The sequence below is a fragment of the Peromyscus maniculatus genome, chromosome 14 (assembly GCF_049852395.1).
Source record: "Peromyscus maniculatus bairdii isolate BWxNUB_F1_BW_parent chromosome 14, HU_Pman_BW_mat_3.1, whole genome shotgun sequence".
Lineage (NCBI taxonomy): Eukaryota > Metazoa > Chordata > Mammalia > Rodentia > Cricetidae > Peromyscus > Peromyscus maniculatus.
Window position 1 is genome coordinate 7,513,120 of NC_134865.1, and position 19,404 is coordinate 7,532,523.

Here is a 19,404-nt window from a genome sequence, read left to right on the forward strand (position 1 = left end):
ACACTAACTAGCTTCTAAATTCATTTGCTTGGAAAATGTTTTTACATTTTACATTACATGAGGTAATGTCCATCCTTGATTTTGATATGTGTTTTTTGGAAGTAGCAGAAGAATGGATACTGTTTTCCCACCATTCTGTAGCCTGTGTCTTTTTAATGGGTAATTGAGACTATTGATATTTAGAGATGTTAATCACTGATGATTGTTTGTTTCCTGTTGTTGTCCTATTATTATCTTTGTTGTGATGGTGGTGGTGACGGTGGTGGTGGTGGTGGTGATGGTGTGTGTGAGTGCCTCCCTTCTTTTGATATTGCTAGTGTGAGATTATTAACTTCCTGTATTTTTATGTTTGTAATTAACCTCCAAAGGTTGTAGTTTTCTTTCTAATACCTTCTTTATTGCTGTATTTGTGGATATATTTTATTTTTTCTTGAAATATTTTATTTTCTCCATCTATAGTGATTGAAAGCTTTTCTGGGTATAATAGTCTGGGCTGGCATCTCTGCTCTCTTAGAGTCTGCATCACATCTGTTCAGGCCCTTCTGGCTTTCAGGGTCTCCTTTGAAAATTCAAGTTTAATTATAATATGTCTGTTTTATATGTTACTTGTTCTTTCCCCCTTGCAGCTTTTAATATTCTTTGTTAGGTGTGTTTAGTGTTCTGATTATTATGTGACAAGATGACTTTTTTTTGTCAATCTATTTTCTATTCTGTTTGCTTACTGTATCTTTTTGGCCCATCCTTTAGATTTAGGACATTTTTCTTCTATGATTTCATCAAAAATTTTCTGGCCTTTGACCTGGGTTTCTTTTCCTTCCTTTTTACCTATTATTCTTAGGTTTGGTCTTCAGTATGATAGAATATTCAGTACCTGATATGGTGAGGTAACTGAGTTCTAGTGAAGACATATTGCTCTGGCTATAGTTTATTATGTTCTTACACTGGTATTTCAGCATCTGAAATATGGTCTAGATGCTGACTTCTGGATCTGGATCTCTTGGGCCAAGTTTCTGTTTCCTCTCTGGGTTTTTAGAGTTTATGATAGCTGGGTGTTCCCTGTTTTCCTGGCCTGCTCAGCTGCTATGTTTGCAGGGAATTCTTGCTGGTGTTGGAGCCTGGGTAATTGTGATGAGTTGAAGAACAGAAGGTTGGAGGAGAAGATATTTGTGATCAATTGGTGATGAGGTCAAAGAGGAAAGGGAGACCACAGCAGATTTCCAGCTACTAGCTTGGGCTGAGACTCAGGAACAATAGGAGAGGTATTGGTCTGCCTTTAGTCTACTTGTTGCCCTTGGAAAAGCTGCTGTTGGGTTAGCAGGGTGTTCCTTCTGGAGCTGGGGTCCAGAAAAAACAAAAATTTGTGTAGGGTGGATAGGAGCTGATATCTTATGGTATCTACAGGAGATGTGGGTGGAGTTGAGGGGAGGCTGCAGCTGGTATTCTGTTGCAGTTATAGGGAAGAGTCTAGGGCACTGGGTCTGGGGGATCAGGGAGAGGGGAAAGGGTCTGCCAATTTTCAATGTTTTTATTTGAATTTCAGCTTTTTCTTCTATGCTTTTGATTCTCATGTTTCTTTCTGGTCCCAAGTCCTTGAAAGTTATGTTGATGAATTTCTTATTATTATACTAATTGTAATTTTCTACATGAATCTATCAGTTCTCTACCTTTTGTCTAGTCCCTTATATTTTTCTCTCTAATTGATCTCAGTTTTTGGTGATATTTTCCATTGTGTTATTATAAGATATATTGCATTTTAAATTTCCAAGTTAAATAAATAAATAATAAAAGAAGGTAGAATTTCAATAGGAAAAAGAAGAAGCAAGACAGAAAGAGAAAGAAGATATATTTTTTTCTACCTCTTGCCATAGATCTCTCTCCTGATTTCAAATAAGGTAATCTTTATAATGAGATGCCTTTTTATGAAGATTTGATTACCACTATCAAGCAGAGGATAAAATCAAACAACAGTAAGAGCAAAAAATGAAGAGTAAGATACAATTAGAAAAAAACTCTACTCCATATGCACTCAGAAAACAGAAGATATAATAGAGATGAAATAAGACCTTAGATTTTTAGTGAAGAGAAACACATCAATAATTAAATAATGTAATGCAGGTGGAATTTTAATGGAAAGAGACAAGCATCAAGATTCAAAAGAGAGGAAACATACAGAGAAGGCCAGAGAAATAATACTGGGGGAAATCAAAAAATCCAGCTCAAGGCAAAGCAGTAACAAATGTACAGTTGATGCTTATTTCTATTGGAATAGAGAATGCAGAAGTGCCGATGTGTTAATGGTTTTATATCTCTGACCCAAAACATCACCTCATCTTAACAGCAAAGTGATATCCACATAGGTTAAATGGAATAGTAATAGACATTTAAATACTGCTTAGTCCTGCATTTCCCACTGGTGCAAGCATATTATTACGACTGGTGGACTGAATTCCTGCCAGTATATTCTGCCTATAATACTCATTGGATCTATGAGCTGTCATCAAATTGCTCTTGCCATCTGAGACAGTGCATTACATGGTTGGATACATTCTTGTGAAAGGCACACTCTGACTGTGTGGCCATGGGTGTGAGTCATGCCTCCCTGGAGACTGTTTTGTTCAAATGCCTCTGGGATATTTGGGATTGTATGAAGTAGTCAAAACTATATGTGTGTGTGTGGGGGGGGTAGGGCAGTATGCCATTACCACGATAATTCCTATTACAGTTTTCTGATTTTATTCAAATAGAGCTGGCACCATTCATTCCCACAGGTTACTCAGAATTTCCAAATGTCCTCTGCTTATCTCCACAGAATGTTTTGCATTTACTATCATGTAGATCTGTCTCTATTTTTGTGTTTAAGTCACAAAAAAATATTTATGATCCCACAAATTTTCAAGTTTCACATTTAGCCAGGCTGTTGTGAAGACAATAGTTTGCTCTTCCAAAACTGGCAGCAAGACCCCATTGCTGACAACAACAGCCATATGCCAGGGTCCACCCTCAATGCCAGTTCAGGTCCTGAGATAGGGAAGGGTCATTGATGCAAGAAAAACTTCTGTCAGGTGGATAGCACTCAAATGGTCCTGAGTAGCTTCAGCCATCTTTATTTTTACCTTAAAAGACCTTATCATTAATTTTATATCCTTTGTGTCCATGGAATTTACTCTCAACAGTTGACCCTATGTGTATTCCTGAGGTTCTTTTTCTATTTTGTGTATTCATTCCTTACTCTCATTTCCAGAACTTTGAGAGATGGTTAATATTTCAAGTACATTTTTCTCATATGTACCCAACTGTCTTTATTGAGTCAGAAAAGTTCCCAGGATTAGGAGTTGTAGTTAGTTACTCCAGATAAAAGTTTTGAGAAGCATTAGCTCCCTGTTGAATCTTAGGAGACAATGTTCAAGAGATAATAGAATTTCCAGGAAAAATTACAGCTATTGCATGTGTGACTGACAAAGTAAAACTAAAAACCACCCAAAGAATAAACACTATAATGAGAGAGAAAAGAGCCTGCAAGCTGCACAAATTTTTGCAAATTCATATACTCTCTTGTGTTCTACTGGTCCTTGCCAAGTAACATTCTGTTTCCATGGGTGTCTTTCCCTAGGAAACCCACTAGACAGGTAGTCCTATGCTGATCCAAGACTAGGCTGCATGGCTCCCATCAAACACACAACTAACTTATTTAACACAATTTGAGCTTGTGCCTAAATATAGAACCTTCACCCCCATGTTCTAGTGTCTATGAAATAGAAAAGTACTCTGCAGTCTATGAAAAGAGAAAAGTAAATGCCAATCCAAGTACAAAAACTTTGATCTACCATCTGTCCTACCTACAACATATTCTAGGGCAATGGTGGCACAATCCTTGTGAAAGTAGTCAACTGATGTATAATTTAACTTAAGTCTCACTCCATGAAATGGAACCCATACTTAACAATGCTTGAGTGACTTGAACCAGAGTCTAGAAAATCCAGAGATCTAGGGTAAAATCAAAAGTTATTGGTGAACAAAAAAGTAATAATAAAATGACTCCTAATGATATTTAAAGATATTCTGTTATACTCAAAAATCAATGACTTATTCAGCCATCATCAGAGAGGCTTCCTTTTGAAACAGATGGGGACAAGTACAGAGAACTGTCTCCAGATATTAGGAGACCTTGTAACACATAGCTTTAAATGAAATGTCTCCATCAAATCCCTTCCTTCAGAGCTCTAGAATCCCTGAAGAAGTGGAGGCACAATGTGTGGGGAAGACAAAAATGATAGAGAAAACTAGGAGAAAAAAGCCCTCTGGATCAATGGATCAAAGCTCGTATGAACTCATAGAAACTGATACACCAACTATGGAGCCTAAGGAAGTCTGCACCAGGTACTCTGTATATATTCTATAGTTCTTAGTTTAGCACTTTCTAAGGGTCTCCTGACTATGAGAATGAATGAGTCTCTGATTCTTGTGCCTTCCCTTGAGGATCTTTTATTTTTCTTTTGTCTTGTCTTGTCCAACTTTGATATAATTTTTTTTGTTTTATCTTTATGTAAGTAATTTTGTTGTTATCTCCTAGAAACCTGTTCTTTTCTAATGATAGACCGAAAGAAGGTAGATTCAGATTAGAGAGGAGGTGGGGAGGAACTGGGAGAAGTAGAGGGAGGAGAAACTCTATTCATCTTATATTGTATTAGAAAAGAGTCTATGTTTAATAAAAGGGGGAAATTGCAGTCTGTTTTCAACTGTGTTTTTGAAGAATGCAAGGTTGTGTACCCATGGCGCTTACTGAACCTTTGTTTTTTTTCACTTGCTAAGATCTCTGCTTTGGGAACTCTTTTCCATGTCATGTGGTCTATCACCTGACATTAGAGACATTTTTTTTTCTGTTTTACAACTTAAGTCCTATATCTAAATTTCACTCGGGCAATACCTGTGTGTTCTTTACTCCATAGTTCTGGGCCTCGTCATTCTATTTAGCCCCACACCTGTTATTATAGACTACCGAGTTCTAACAAAATTTCTGGGTCTCTTATCATGCAATTTAAAACTACATTTAAAAAATTGTGCTGCATATGCATGTGGAGGTCACTGGACAACCTGCAGAGATTAATTTATGACTGTTAGACAAAATAAATACATGTAATGAATTTCCTGTGTTGATAGATTCTTATTACACTGGCACATTTTTTGGATTTGATTTGCTTGCAATGGGTTGACAATTACTGAATTTTTATTCATTAGTAATACTGAGCTTTATTAGCCAGAATATGCTTTAAGAGTAATGCAAGCACCATGAACTATGCTAGTAAGTATTGATATTACATAAATTACCCAAACTCAATACTTTTCTCAACCTTCCTTGGAAGAATTCATCATGGAACTCATTGACTTTTTGAAGATTATACATTGCTTATTCAATGCCTTGTGTAGACACTACCCCCTTTTGCTGTTTATGGCTATTTATACAAATACTAAGAGTGTATGTGTTTTCAAAGACATGGCATATTTCATGCAATAGAATAAAATTGTAGATAAGGGGTTGTTAATAGCTTTTATTTTTATTAAAATACATGTAGAATCAATAGCAAAGCACATTTTCTTATTTATAATAATAATAACTTCCTTGCCTTTTTCTTTCTTACTTATCCTGGGAAGAATTTAGTTTTTTTTTTTTAATAAATGTTATAGGTATTTTCAAATAATCAGCTTTGTGTATTATAGATTTTTCTCTTTTCAAATTTCTTTGATTTTTTCCCTTCACAAAATTCTATTGTTCTGTTTGCTTTAGTATTATCTACTCCCCCACCCCCCCCGCCTCTTGTTTGCTAAGATAAAAGCTTACAGTTTCAACTTCAGGTCTAATATCTTATAAAATATTTTTATTTTCAAGTTGCAAGTTTTCTCCCCCCCCTTGTCTTGTGTAAACCTTGATGAACTATACTTGAGTTTTCTTCAACATATACCTTAAATTTCTTGAGGTTTCCTTGACAATATATAATGTAGAAATGTGCTTTTACATCTCTAAATGTTTTAAAATTTTGTAATTATCTTTTAGCTATTGAATTCTACTTCATTCCCCATCCAATTTAGTCTTGATGAGTACTATGATTAATTTTCCTTCTTATAAAATTCTGAATGGTTTTTGAGGCTGAGGATGTTATATATATTGGTGAATGTTCCACTTGAGCTTGGGATGAATGCTTGCCTTATGTTGCTAAATGAAATGTTATTTACAATATCAATTAGATGCAGATGGATGATGGGTCTTTGGAGTTAAATCATGCTAATAATAGCTATTATTATTGGATTACTAAATTCCTGGAAAAAAATGTGGTAAAATCCCTTACTAATTATACGGCATTTGTTTTCTTGCATTTTCTTCTACAAGCTTCTGCTGTGTTATTTCAAATGATGTTCTTAGGTGGCTATTTTCTACTGTGATTTTGTTATGAAGGGTCTATCTTTGTAATATACATATAAAGTTAAATTATCTTCTTTAGTTCCTTTATTGAAGTTAATTTATTCTAAATTTATATAGTAATCTGGCTAGCTTTTTTCATTTTTTAAATTTATTTATTAAATTTAATTTTACATATCAGCCACAGATTCCCTTGTTCTCACCCTTCCCACCCCCACCCCCACCATCCCACCACCCGCCTTCCCCCCAACTCACCCCCCATTCCCATCTCCTCCAGGGCAAAGACTCCCCCAAGGATTGAGTTCAACCTGGTAGATTCAGTCCAGGCAGGTCCAGTCCCCTCCTTTCAGGCTGAGCCAAGTGTCCCTGTATAAGCCCCAGGTTCCAAACTGCTAGTTCATGCACTGAGAACAGGACCCGGTCCCACTGTCTGGATTCCTCCCAAGCAGATCAAGCTAATCAACTGTCTTATTTATCCGGAGAGCCTTATCCAGTTGGGGGCTCCTCGGCTACTGGTTCATAGTTCATGTGTTTCCTTTCATTTGTATATTTGTCCCTGTGCTTTTTCCAACCTTGGTCTCAACACTTCTCGCTCATACAAACCCTCCTCTTTCTCACCACTTGGACTCCTGGAGCTCCACTAAAACCCCATACATTAATAGTGGGAATCTCAACAACCTACTTTCACCACTGGACAGATCTCCCAAATCGAAACTTAACAGAGAAATAAAGGACTTAACTGATGTCATGACCCAAATGGACCTAATAGATATCTACAGAACATTCCATCCTAACAAGAAAGAATATTCCTTCTTCTCAGCACCCCATGGAACTTTCTCTAAAATTGACCACATACTTGGCCACAAAGCAAATCTCAACAGATATAAAACAATTGGAATAACCTCCTGTGTTCTATCAGACCACCATGGTTTAAAGTTAGATTTCAACAACAAAAAAAACTACAGAAAACCTACAATCTCATGGAAACTAGCTTTTGATTAATATCTTTTCTATCCTAGGGTACTTAGCAGGGTTAATTTATCATTGCAATAGGAGTTGTAAAACTTCCAGTTGAGGTATGCTTTTATTAGCCTCACTGTCAGTCTGTGCAATGCATTTATTGTATTGATAACATATTATTTTAAACTGTTCACTAACATAGTTGAATGAATGGAAATTCCATTTAAACTGTTTCCTATTTGTTATACTCATAATTATTTTCTTTTAGTATGTACTAATTAATATACTCTGCTTTTTACAGTTTAATACAATTTTTTATATTAACTTTTCTGATCTCTACCTCTTTATATATATTTATATATGCATTATGAATATATAAATGTATGTACATTATATATAGAAAGCCTATATAAATGCATAGATACATTCAATATAGATATATACCTAAAAACAAAGAAATAAACTTACAATACACTAAAAATAGATTATAGATAGATAGATAAATAGATAGGTAGATAGATACAAGCTAAACTTACTGTAGTGATTACCTCTGAATTTCAGTGTGTACTAAGTATAATGAGTATAACTAAGCTGATTCTATGTTCACATAGTATTATAGAGCTTCCTGAGTAAAGCAATTGTATTTTACTAGAAAAATGCTGAGTTTACTTATTTCTTTAATAACATCCTTGTAGCATACATGAATTTCCACATTTTAGTTGTTCAAGATCATTAGTGTTAATATTTCAAGTTATATTAGGCATATTAAACACACAGAAATGACATATTTTAATTTATCTCCATTTATTTCTTATCTGGTTCTTTTTTATGTATATATGATATATATATATATATATATATATATATATATATATATATATATATAATGTTGACTCTTTCTAAAGAAATTCTTTTATTTTTTGAAAGTCATTTCTACTGACAAAAATTTTTCGTTTCCTGCCTTTTATAATAGTTGTAAAATTTATCCTTTAGAAATCTGTCATACAGTTTTGTGTATGAGAAATTTTAATCCAGTGTGCTTATTTTTTTAACAAAGTTTAATTTCTGTTTTAAAATTGTATATATGTGTACTGTATTTACATCATTTCCATCCTTCCCACTCCTCTATCCAACTCTTCATGTTTCCACTTAACTCCCTTTCAAAGTCATAGAAACTTTTTATTTAATTATTATTATTATCTATAAACAAATTAATATGTAAATAAATCCTGTTGAAGCCATTTGTTGTTTCTTCTGATTTTATGGCTCATTCCTGGGGAAGACTGGTTCTTTCTCTTTCAACAGTCCTTAATTGCTTCTAGTTCTTCGTGTACAGGTTGGGTCATGTATAACTTTCCCAGTCCATGCTGACATGTCAAATAGAATTGTAATATGCTGCTTTGATTCAGACCACCATATTGTTGAGTGTTCATGAGTGCATTTTCCCTTTCTTATCTAGGGGCCACGGGTCCAGCAGCAGTTGTCTTGGTCTTTGCCTCTTCAAATCTTTCTGTTCGCTCTTGCCATGAATTTCCCTAAACCTTAGCTGTAGTGAATGTACACTGTAGATGTGTCAGGTAATCTATGGTCACTTACTCTCTGCAATTTGAGCACTTATGGATCTCAGTTCCCATCTGTTTCATAAAAAGCTTCTCTAAAGATACATGAAAGTTGCACTGTTTTCTGTGGTAATGTCACCCCGACTGTACTGGATCTTATTTGATTATGGAAAATAAGCATGTTTTGGGTTGGATAGTACTTGAATGGGAGAGATTTTTCAACAAAGTTTGAATATGTAACCCTTTACATTCTAATTTTCTGATATTACTATGGGGTGTGATGGAAATGGATTGTGATATGGTGTGAAGAGAAAAACTATTTTACAATCATATATCTAATCTTTGAATTGCCCTCTGTCCCCAAAAAATGACCCTCAAAAGTGTTGACTTACATCTTTTAAAATTTTGTCTGACTAAAGCCATAGGGAAGCTAATAGAGGCTGGATTTAGGTGACTATTCTTTTTCTAGTATAATTCTGCAAAAATGGTTTCCCTTAGTGTGTTGATCTTTGATGTGGAGAATATTCTAAAAGTATTACAAGATGGCTACTCCATTCTTTCCTTATTTATAATTCCAAGACATTTTTCTTCTATACTCACATGAAATTCTGGAGTAGACTGATCCTCTGGAGTGTCTCAGTTTTATTCTACTCCTTTACTCTAGTAGTTTATCAGAATATTCGCATAAGTGATCTTACTTGTGGCTCCACTGGTTTCCTGTCCATAGATGCTATGATGGAAGTTATCATGGCATGTATCAGTCTCTTTAGAGTCCATGTGGTTAGAAGCCTTCTAATTTTAGTTCACTGGAAAACATAATGAAAATCATTCTGTTTTTCATCATCTCTTTCTTCTAATGATGAAATTCATAACTTCCAAAATTTTTGCATGTTAGAGCTCAAATATGAATTTTTTCACTCATATTTTAAATCCAAGAAACAATTTTATGGTTTCTAAATTTTATCAACAAATATATATGTGGGCATGATGATGCATGCCTTTAATTTCAGCTCTTGTGAAGCAGAGACACATGGATCTTTTCATTCAAGAGTAGTCAAGACTAGATAGTGAGACCCCCTTCTCAACAAACAAATAAAACCAAAGATATTATTGTTTTCTATGTGGCACATTATCTAATAGACCCTTGAGTTGAAGGAGGGACTGTCATTATAAAGTGATACTTGATGCTTGAATCAATTGTTGTGTCAGAGTACAATTTCTTTCCTCATTATTTATTTTCTGCATGTTTATAGAACATTTCCATGTGAATTTCAAACATATTTCTAAATTAAAAGGGAATTAGCAATATAATGGATATTGTATATAGAACATTTTTAGGAGCTGAAATGATTGTTCAGTGATTAAGACAACTTACTGCTTTGGTAGAAGGCCCGAGTTTAATTCTCAGCACCCTTGTCAGAAAGTCACAGCTCTAGGGATCTGTTGCATTCTTCTGTCTTGGTGGCATATGCACACTTATGGAACACACACAGAGACATGCACATGCACATGTACATGTGTACACGCACACACACACAAGATATTCATAAATAAGTAAAATCTTAAAGAATAATTTCAGCAATGGTAATGTGTGGATAATTGCTTAGGAAGACAAGGCTTATTTACATAATAATTGCAGACACATAAAATTAGTTAATATTGATACTTTTGAAATACGGCTGATTTTTCAAGTCTTATAACTAAGATTTTTTTAATATATTCAGGATTCAAGACCATAGTTTTAGTAATGTAAATTTAATAGTGACACAGAAATTAACTCTCTGTAGGACAGGGCCAATACTAGGTTGTAAACTAGTCAGGTAGCCTGAGACCAAGCAAGTGAAGATTCATGATCTATAACCCACAGACAACTAAGCTAAGTTGAGGGGGTGAGTACACAAAAGTTAATTGTATCATTTAGTCAATATCCTGAGTAGGTGATTCATGATCAGCTCTCCAGTTTCCTGAAGAATCATTCAAGCATGTGTAGATCAGGTAATTGTTCAATGCTGCATTTAAAAATGATCAATTGCAAACCAGAGTACCTCAATTTCTACCCAGTATCCCCCACAATTTTCCTAAAAGACCACTGAGCAAGGCATGGTAATCCTTCCTTGGAACCCTTCCATGGCAATCCTTCCTTGGAGCCCTTCCATGGAAAGCACAGGACGACCCTTCCTTGAAGCCTCTCCCACTCTCAGATATCCTTTCTCATTTTATTTTTCTTAATTAATAGACGTTATCTTACTCCTGTTTAGGGGTCTTGGGTAACTATTGATTTTCTGTTTCCCCACATCCTTGAGTTCCCTCATTAAGAACCTTCAAAGGTTTGTCCTTTCTCAAAGAAAATACATGTCATTCCCTTATGTTCTCCTCCCTCATCCCCTACCCTCCATTGCCCACTCCTCACGCCCAGTTCCCTCAGGGAGATCTCATTTATTTTCTCTTCCCGGGGCAATGCGTCCCTCTTCAGATCTTCCTTGTCAGCCAGCTTCTCTGCAGTTGTGGGTTGTTGTCTGGTTATCCTTTGCTTTACTTCTAGTATCCACTTATGAGTGAGTACATACCATGTTTTTCCTTCTGAGTCTGGGTTACCTCACTCAGGATGATATTTTCTAGTTTCATCCATTTGCCTGCAAATTTCATGATGTCATTGTTTTTTTTTCCCCTGCGGAGTAATACTCTATTGTGTGTATGTACCACATTTACTTAATCCATTCTTCAGTTAAGGGGCATCTAGGTTGTTTCCAGGTTTTGGATACTATGAATAATGCTGCTCTGAACATAGCTGAGCATGTGTTCTTGTAGTATGGCTGAGAATTCCTTGGGTATATGCCTAAGAGTTGTATAGCTGGGTCTTGAGGTAGATTGATTCCCAATTTTCTGAGAAACTGCCATACTGATCTCCAAAGTGGCTGCACAAATTTGCACTCCCACCAACAATGAAGGAGTCTTCTCCTTGCTCCACATCCTCTCCAACATAAGCTGTCTTCAGTGCTTTTGATCTTAGTCATTCTGACAGGTGTAAGATGGTATCTCAGAGGGTTTTTTTTTTTTTTTTGATTTGCATCTCCCTGGTGACTAAGGTAGCTGAGAAATTCCCTAAATGTCTTTTGGCCATTTGAAATTCTTCCTTTGAGAATTTTCTGTTTAGCTCTATAGTCCATTTTTTAATTGGATTGTTTGTTATTTTGATGTCTAGTTTCTTGAGTTCTTTATATATTTTGGATATCAGCCCTCTGTCAGATGTGGGGTTGGTGAAAATCTTTTCCTATTCTGTAGGCTGTTATTTTGTGGGATGGAGTGGGAAAGCAATGAGAGAGATACCATGATGGACGGATATATCATGGGGAGAGAGAGAAACCCAGTGCTAGGGAAGTTGCCAGGAATCTCCAAGGATGATCCCAGCTTGAACTACTAGAAATAGTGGAGAGGGTGCCTGAACTGAACTGGCTTACCCCAGTGATCAGATCGGTTAATCTGCATCACAGAACTTTTTTCCAATGACTGATGGAGGCAGATGCAGAGATCCACAGCCAAACACCAGGCAGAGCTCCAGGAGTCCATTGGGGGGGGGGGGCGGATTCTATGAGCAAGTGCATCACGATCATGATGGGGAAACCTGCAGAGACGACCAAACCAAACTAGTGAGAACTCAGGAAAGTTAGATCAATGACTATGGAACAAGCACTGGACTGGACTAGGCCCTTTGTATGGAGAGACAATTATGTAGCTTGATCTGCTTGGAGTGACCCCTGGTGGGAGAATCAGAAGCCAACCCTCATGCATAGGAGGAGCCCACCACCTATGATGGGACACACCTTGCAGCCTTGAGGCAAGGGGGAAGGGTTTGGACTTGCCTCTAATGGATGTGCCTTCCCATGGGAGACCTTGCCTGCTTGTGAGGGGAGTGGGGGTGAGTTGAGGGGGAGGGTGGGGATCAGGAAAAGGGAAGAAGGGGATCTTTGATTTGTGTGTAAAACGAATGAAAAATTTTTCTTAATAAAAAAGAAAAAACAGAAAACACATCACATATGTTGTGCATGCTGGAGAGTTAGAAATTGTTCTCATTCATTTTTATTCAGTTTACAACTTTTGAGGCACTATTATGGATATTATTGGTATGAAAAGTTCTGCACATTAGGCACCTGCTTGATTTGGGAATTACAATTTATTTCTTGAAATAAATCTTTTCTGCCATCCCATCAAAGTGATATCAAGATAATAAAATCAAACATAAAAGATTGAAAAATATGTATCAAGGAATACCCACAAGGTGCTAAAACATAAGGTAAAATAGTGATGACATTTTAATAAAGATGACATTCCTAAGAACATAAAACATTTCTTTAATGCACTTTTTTTTTTGTTTTGTTTTTTTGAGACAGGATTTCTCTGTATAGACTGGCTGTCCTGGATCTCACTCTGTAGACCAGACTGGCCTTAAACTCAGAGATCTGCCTGACTCTGACTCCCAAGTGCTGGAATTAAAGGCATGCACTGCCACCACCCAGCTCTTCAATGCATTTTATCATGATATCAGCATATCATGATATCATGATTTCAGCAGGTCAACAGTTGATCTGTTTATTATCAAAAAGCATGACTTATTTGTCATTACAAATCTATTTATAGATAGAAGATTTAAACTTAACACCTCAGATTTTAATAAATACATAAAATATGTTATGAGCATAAGACAGGTTTCAAAATGTGTTTATTCTAGAAAAATCAACCTTTTAACTTGTTTTCTCTTTCTTCCTTATTACTTCCGCTATAGTTATTCCACAAATTTACATAATATTCTGTTACTTCAAAATAGCATTGCCAATATGCAGAGCCCACACTAGATGTCTTTAGAGTTGGAAAGAAAGCCATTACTTTAGTAAATATGTTTTCTGTGACAATAATTGTTTTATTTTATATTAATACAGAGTTTTAATACTTGTAACTTTTTAAATGAGTTTACTTGGTTATTTTCTTTAAAACATTGAAATATTCTTGGGGGATTGTTGCAAAGTGTTTAAACACAATATTTTTTTTTATATGTGTAAGACTGCAAATTAATATTTCCATTAAAATGTAATACTACAAAGAAATATTTTCTTTAAACAGGTGTCTTATTTGGCTTTCTGTTGTTGTGATAAACATCATGTCTAGAAACAACTTGAGGGAGGGGGAAAACCTTAATCTCATTTTATAGCTAACTTTCTCCTAGGAAGGGAATACAGGGCAGAAACTCAAGGTAGGAACCTGGAGTCAGGGAATAAAATAAAACTATACAGGAACACTGCCAATTGCCATGCCCTCCATGACACACTCAACTTGCTTTTTTATGTAACCAAAAGCCAAATGCCCAAGAGTGACACCATTTACAATAGGTTGTGACTTCCCATGTTCATTATTTATTAAGAAAATGTCCCTCCGACTCTCCTACTTGAGAATCAGATGGAAACATCTTTCAGTTGCTGTTCCTGCTTCCCAAATGAAATTAGATTGTGTTAAGTTGAAAAAAAAAAAAAAAAACTAACGAAAACAGCCATCTTATATATTTTCAGGTCAACTATTTTAAGTATATTAATTTTACATTTGATTTTATCTTTTCACTCAGAATTAATATTCTTAGTTCTTATAATAATGACTACTGATATAAGAATGTTATAGGAGCTAGTATGGTAAATTTGTCTGCTATCACTTTACCAAAAATATTTACTAATTTTAGATGCTTTCTGGTAGAGTCTTCTATGTAAAAAATCATATCATCTGCAAAGAAGTATATTGTCACATTTACTTTTCTATTGTGATTCTTTATCTCCTATTCTTGTCTGCTTTCATTCTGTACAATGTTGATAGTGAGATCTGTCATCGGTAACAGGGGGAAGTCTCTTGAATCTGGCCCACTTATAATCAGTTCATGACCACACTTCTCACTAGAATGTGTAGACTTGCTTCTCATGCAAAAACTGATCTCAAGTGAGGGACTTTAATTTCTCAACAATTTTGTGTATTTATTAGATATAATATGTAATATACAATATGTTATATTTCTTCATGTGAAACTTGTGTTCTATATTGTGATACATGCTCTGGAAATGCAAATATTAAAGTTGAATCTAATGTCATGACCATAGTTGTATTCAGGGGATTAAATATGATTGATATATAAAATAATTACAAAAATTTTGCGAATACTGAGGACATTACAGTCATAATTTTATGAACATTATCTTATCTCATCTAAGAAAAATAAGAAAATAATTTAAAATGACTCCCTAAACAACTATTTGAGAACACAAATTTAATATGAAAACTGCAAATTATTTTTAGAAAATGAGGTTGACAATGATGCAGATTATAAACATTTGACTAGATATAGTGTAGATTTTGAATTTTCAGATATTATTATTATTATTATTATTATTATTATTTTGGTTTTTAGAGACAGGGTTTCTCTGTGTACTTTTGGTGCCTGTACTGGATCTCACTCTGTAGACCAGGCTGGCCTTGAACTCACAGAGATTTGCTTGGCTCTGCCTCCCGAGTGCTGGAATTAAAGGTGTGTGCCACCACCACCTGGCTATCATTACTTATTAATTGTACATAAATATTTAGTGTCATTAGCTTTGTACAGTGTCAATTTTACATTAAATCATCTAAGTAATTTAGTATTCAATAAAGAATTTACATACTTCAGGATGATTTTTAATTCTTTAAATGGCTAAAGCTCAATTTAATTAGATTGTTTCAGTTTAATATTAAAATGTGCAGGGAACCATGCAGTTGGTCTGGCCTAGCTTTCTTGAGAGGATGTGTAATAGGTTTTTCAGGTTAGAGTCAATGACTCCTGGGACATAATGTGCCTTCTAGTTCCTGAGAGATGGATGCACTCCCTCAAGCAGTGAAGTATTCAGGCACCTGTGTTTTTCTCTGTATGTTCCCTTAGTAGTCAAGGAAGCATGGAAACTTGACAGGACACTTGGTCTTAGACATTAATCTTGTGTACCCTGTATGGCTTCCAAACTTTATTGTAGCCTGGAAAATGCACCTGTATTGATCCCAGCAACTGCCATAATATTCTGTTTCTGATAAAAGAATGAACAGTCTGATTGCTGTCAATAAAATCGTCACAGCCTCAATCATGCTATGGCCCCTCCAATTGGAGCCTGGTTTCATTCCTCATAGCTGAATTTGGTGACCTTGGCCTGTTAAGTAAGAATGGGTACTTATTGACAATTTTTATGTATACATTAAAGCGTAAAATATTTTATGTTTAAAATAAAGACATTATGTTTTCATATTTAAGGATTAGACATTTTTTTAACTTCAGGTAGAATTAAGTAAAAACAATGTTATTCAGTATAGTAGAAAATAAGAAAAATACATTCCCCCCAAATCTAATGCTCCTATATGTCATTCTCTCCAGAACATGATAGTGTTACTTACAAGGACCTAATTAAATGTGTTTTTGAGAACAGCAGAAGAGACAATATATCTTGGCTTTATATGTATTTTGGTGGATTTTGAATATACTATTTCAGTTTCCCTAGTATACACTGTCTGAGCAAGGGTTTTTCAAAGAGGAAAAATAAATATGTCATCTTCTTTTCATGCTATCTATAATAACAAGCCCCTTAAAGATAGAGAATTACTCCTCTGCAAAGCGATCAATAGTGTAGGTCTCCTCTTAGCATCCAGAGGTCTTTAAGAATATGTAAAGTGCCAGAGCTTGTCAATCACATTATGTTACCTTTTCAGAAAGATGTATGTTGAACAGAAAGAAATGCCATCGTGTAGGAAGTGACCACGCTGTAAGTAGTACAATTTTCTTTCCCTTTTTATTTTTTATGATATAATTGAAATCACTTCTCTCTGTGACCAATTCTTCTTTTAGTGTGAGGATTAAAATGTTATTCTTTTGTTCACCTGCATGAAAGCAGTTGTCATGCACATTTATAGCAAGTGTCTGAGAGGAAATGGAATATTTTAGTGCCATAGAGAAATTCATACTCTGTAGACAGCTATCAAAGATTACTTATGTGAACACTTATTCTTAAAAAGTCTCCTAAAGTAATGTTATATACCTTTATTAATATCATAACTTATATTTGCTCTATGCTATCTTCCATAATCAATTCTAACTTGACTTAAGTTTAAATTCCTAAATAACAGGTGTATCCAAATACATAAATTCAAATTCATCTGTCAATCATTATAATATATGGTTAAGAATGTATTAATACATATATAATGTTCTAAATTTCTCAGTTGGAAAATATTTATTATGGCAAATTACTTTGAAATGTGTAGAAATACACCCAGGTCTATTATCAGAGCTAGAAAGACTGGAGAGGGCACTACAAGGAAAACACACTGCATGTATTTTTCTCAGACCAGCATCTGGTGTACATCTGGGAATCCCAATAATTTAAGATGTTTAACATTCCAAGACACTGACCTCTGTTCATTATTCTAAAACTACTTCCAAATGTTGCCACCTAATTAACTGATTTCATATTATTTACTCCTAGCCTTTTAAGTATAGAACACAATTAATTATTAACCTCTGGGCCCATTGTTTTACTTTTTCTTTATATTGTATGTTACTCAAGGTCAAGTTTAATAGGATAAAATAATTTGAAAGCTTTTTACACATTCTTTTCAAAAAAATTCTGCCATCAATGTGATCTTTCACTTCAATAGAAAGGATTGTTTCAGATGCAAGTTGAGAGTAGTAACTTAGCGAAATAAAACAAATTTTGCAAATTAGAGGCAATTTTCAATGATTCTGAAAAATGTTAAGAGGGCATTTAAAATTTTAGAATGATACACTTGTAAAATGAGGGATATTTAAAATATTATTTCTGGACTGGAATTATTAAGATATTGTAGGCTGGGTGGCAGCAACGCATGCCTTTAATCCCAGCACTTGGGAGGCAGAGCCAGGCGGATCTCTGTGAGTCTGAGGCCAGCCTGGTCTACAGAGTGAGATTGAGGACAGGCACCAAAACTACACAGAGAATCCCTCTCTCAAAAAACCAAAAAAAAAAATTGTAAAGTCATACAAAATTAAACATATGCACATCATAATTTACACTTTCTGAGAAGAATGTGAATTATATATACTTCTTCAGTCCTCACATTGCTTTATCTGAGAAAAAAGGAAATTGAAATTTTATTTAATTTATATAAAAAGCGAATAGATACCAAAGAAGAGCAAAATGAATTATTTGTCTTATACCTTATTAATAAGTCAAGGAATACAAAAGTTGATATTAATTTTTAAATCACTCTCTCTTCAACTTGTTTCAGGAGTGGAAGGAAACTGCTGCTGATGTCCATGCAATGAACAGAATATCCGAATATCTTCTGTGAATGCTTTTGCCACACTTTTCTTTTCACGGGCACTGCTTCCAAAGTACGCAATGACAGTACGTCTTGCTCCAAGGCTACACTTGGTGTGTACCTTCAGATGTCCTCCGCTAATATGGATGCCATTATTTCTAAATGGAGAGCAATTGTATTAGGAGATATTTTCCAGTTTGTACTTTCTTTTGAGTTTCATGGTTGTCATTTTGTGTTTTTTCCTTTCTAATCTAAATATAATTCTTCACACAAGATATAAAAATAAGTAAGAATAAAAATGCAAACAAACCTTTAATACTTTGTGGTTTTATTTTAATGGTCTACTCTGTCACAAGGAGAAGTTTTCTCGATGCAGGATAAGGACACCCTCTCATGTGGACATAGGGATACATATTTAGAATGTAGTTAGGAATTGTGCTGAGTTAGTAAATTTGCCATTGCAGGTTTGCAGCAGATGGAGACCATTATAGAAAATCACAACCAACCAAAATGCAGTGCTGCAAAGCTCAATCCCAGTGATTAATTCTACAGCACAGCTCCTACACCTTAGGCTGGGGGATCGTAGAACAGAAGGCAGAAAGATTGTAAGAACCAGGGAGTTTGTTGTGAGATTATGTCTCCTAAAAATGTCAGAGGCTACAACCATGAAGCCTCACCGACTTGACTCCCTAAATAGGAACTGAGCAAGGATGACAATAGATGTGTTTCATGGATGGGGTGGGCAGGAGGCCACAGCCCTTATAGAAACAACTACAGACAACCAAGGAGAAGATGAGAGAGGGGGACATAATCCACCCCAGCACAGCAGCAAATGGTTACCAAAGAAAATAATCAGCCTTGGAAACTTGAGTGCAGAAAACATTTTGTAGACTGGACAGGTTGTATTTATATATTTAGAAAATCTATCTAAAGAGAGATTCTATAAATACACACACACACACACACACACACACACACACACACACCAAATAGGACATGAATTTGAAAAGGAGTAAACATTGGTATATAGGAAGGTTTGCAGAGAGGAAAAAGCAATGAAGGAATGATGAAATTATATAATATTCTCAATAATCAGTAAACTAAATAAAATACTATAGGTATATGGAATCT

The 19,404-nt window shown here is 35.1% G+C and overlaps 1 long non-coding RNA gene across 1 annotated transcript; it reads left to right on the plus strand.

The window, feature by feature from the left end:
• The first annotated feature begins 1,339 nt into the window (after positions 1–1,339).
• On the plus strand, positions 1,340–18,587 carry LOC121822538 (uncharacterized). The gene is made up of 3 exons (XR_006063719.2): positions 1,340–4,377; positions 16,687–16,739; positions 18,241–18,587. It is a non-coding gene; the product is annotated as an uncharacterized LOC121822538 (long non-coding RNA).
• Positions 18,588–19,404: the final 817 nt, after the last annotated feature.